Genomic DNA, 3,137 nt, shown 5'->3' with positions numbered 1-3,137 from the left:
CAGTCAAAGACAATGACGAGTGGCTTATAAGATGGAACCATGAACTGGACTAACTTATAAGAGGGAAAAAATGTTGTGCGGCTCATCAAAGCTCAAAGGCAAAGATGGCTAGGCCATACCATGAGAATGGACCATACGAGAGCTCAACGAAAAGTAATTAACGCTAAAACATTTCCAACGAAAGCAAGAGGCAGACCAAGATCACGATGGATTGACCAAATAGAAGACGACATAGGGAAACTCAAGGTCATCAATTGGAGGGAAACAACCAAGGATCAAGTCAAATGGAGACATTTTGGGCAGCAGGTCAAAGCTCACACAGGGCTGTACCGCCAAATGATGATGATGATAAGGTTTGAAGTAGTTTAAAAATAACGTTGATTTTTTGTAACTTTTTCTCTGACGGTATTGCGAATTTTCGTCATACATATAACAAATGCATGACATTAAAAAGCTTCCGGAGCGTTTTTCAAAACTAGATACATATATGAATGTAGCAGAGCTTGGTTTGGTGGATTTTCGATTTAAAACTCCTCTTCGCTGTAGACTGGCATTTTGGGATTAAGGTCCTTGGCTGGTAGTAACTAATTCGAAATGTGGCGCATTTTTAATTTGTATTGACCCTGGGACCTGTTGACGTTCTGAGAATTCAGAAAGCATAGGAGGTGTGCAAGGAAGGGTGTGCTACAGGAATTGGGGAATAAAATCCAAGCACATGAGGTGCTCTTCACGGAGGAAAGACATTAGGATATTAGCTACACATGACCACCAGGCACAGACTCCCATATAATGATTTCAGGGGAGGCTGTAGTTATGAAGAATAACCAGAATCTTCCCAAAAGTTTCTATAAGAAAGCCTTCGAAAAATTTATAAAAAATATTCTATGAATACTGGATGAGGTCGATGGATGCAATGCTGAACATATTGGAGCTGCGACCAACGAGAGAAAGCCCTAGCACTTTGATATCGAAAAATTCATCGTGGTCATATTTCAGAATTAAGTAACTTGCACCGGATTGGCCCAGTATTTGTTTGCATCAGGTAAATTCTCCTCACTCTACAAAAGCAGCTTTTCTGTAAGCCGAGCTCCAGAGCCTTCGGACAATCTAGTGAGGTGGGTGCTCGGCGAGAGGTTGATTACTACATAACACACTCTCCCCCCAATTTTTTCCTTCAAGATATTGATATTGTAATGAGGGAAGTTATAGTAAAATAAAAGAGGGATAGCTCTACATAAAATCAATAGGAGCAAATGGACAGATAGACAAATACTTATTTTTTTGCAATAATCAGGCGGGTGGGTGATGCAGCTTAAACCGAATGTGTCAATGCTAATAAGGAGTGAAGAAAGTGAGTAGCTAAGGGGGGACCGAAGATAGGAGGAATATTGGTTGAGCATTGAGCCTGTGAGCTTGTTTCTATACTTCTTTATTTTTTCAGCTGAATAGCTCGTAAGACCTATTAGCGCAAACCAGTGTGATGCAGCCAAACACCTTTTGATAAATTTATTGAACCTTACGGCTCGGAATCTTGGAGAGAGTCGCTCTTCTCGGTGTAAAGCTCTGGTGCATTACATGGTTGAATACAAGCAGTGCACGCTTTGAAGCTACCATTTCACAAAAGCCTTGATGAGAGATGAAGGATTTGCTCGACAAATTAATTAATAAACTAAAAGCGCTACTTGGGCAGGAAACTTAGCGGATCTCATTTAAATAGTTGTGAAGGAATGAATGCACACAAGCCAAAAGGCTTTTTATTTACAATATGCATATTCGCTTCATCGTTCCTTGTTGAAAAGATTTTTATAAAATATTCGATGAAAATTCCTGCAAGACGTTGTGAATTTTTAAGAAAAATGTGGGTGCGCAGTTTTATAGTCCACTATATTTTAATCCAACAAAGTAGAAGCTTGAGTAATACTACTCAGAACAAAATTTTTATTTAAGTTCTCATGTGAGTTTTATATGAAATTTCAATTGACTATTTTTGAGAGATTCCCACTTCCTATAAATTTCCTTCTACTTTGTTGGATTAAAATATAATGGATTATAAAACTGCGCACCCACATTTTTCTTAAATATTCTGGTTAAAAACGATGAAATTTTAATGACAATTTGCCCGAACTTTTATAAATTTTGTACAAAGTTTGAAACTTGAGTTATTATAGTCTTTGTTATAGAATGAATGATATTTTTATAAAAAAATAATTGAAATTAAAATATAAATAAGTTAATAAGTCAATAGTCACAAGTTGTCAATTTGTAGTGCCTTTATAATAATTTCGGGCGCTTATATGGGGTAGCCCATTAAAAGCGCTCTGAGAAGATCGCGGAATTTATTTGAAAAATTCTGATGTTTTTATTATGTTTATATTATAAATGCACGCTTTGGGGTTATAACGGGTGACTTTTTAGCTATTATCTTTTTAAACAGTTGTTTAAACAGCTGACGAACGTTTCGTGTTTTGTTTCACTGTCAAACATCTTCAGTTTGGCCTATAATTTAACCATGAATCGTCTTGTAAACGAACAACGATTGCAAATCATTGCATTTTATTATAAAAATGCGTGTTGTGTTAAAAAAGTTATCGCGCGCTTCTTCCATTTTATGGTCAGTTTAATCGACCCACTGAAGCGGCTATTCGAGCTATTGTGACTAAATTTAGAACCAACTTTACATTATTGGACACCAAACCACCAACACGCTTACTGGGCCTCAGTTATTCAACAACGTGGAAAATTTTGCGAAGGGATTTAGGTGCGGCCTTTCAAAATAGAGCTGGTGCAAGAATTAAAGCCGAATGACCTACCGCAACGCAGAATTTTTGGTGAATGGGCTCTTGGAAAGTTGGCCGAAGATCCACTTTTTTATCGAAAAATTGTACTCAGCGACGAAGCTCATTTTTGGATCAATGGGTACGTAAATAAGCAAAATTGTCGATTTTGGAGTGACGATCACCCAGAAGAATTGCAAGAGCTACCAATGTATCCAGAAAAGGTCACAGTTTGGTGCAGTTTATATGCTGGAGGTGGCATTGGACCGTACTTCTTCAAAAATGCTGCGAATCGTAACGTAACTGTGAATCGTGAGCGCTTCCGTGAAATGATATCCAACTTTTTTTTGCCCAAAATGCAAG

Source organism: Anastrepha ludens, chromosome 3 (genome assembly GCF_028408465.1).
Source record: "Anastrepha ludens isolate Willacy chromosome 3, idAnaLude1.1, whole genome shotgun sequence".
In the NCBI taxonomy this organism is placed as follows: Eukaryota; Metazoa; Arthropoda; class Insecta; order Diptera; family Tephritidae; genus Anastrepha; species Anastrepha ludens.
Note: the sequence above shows the minus strand (reverse complement) of the source record.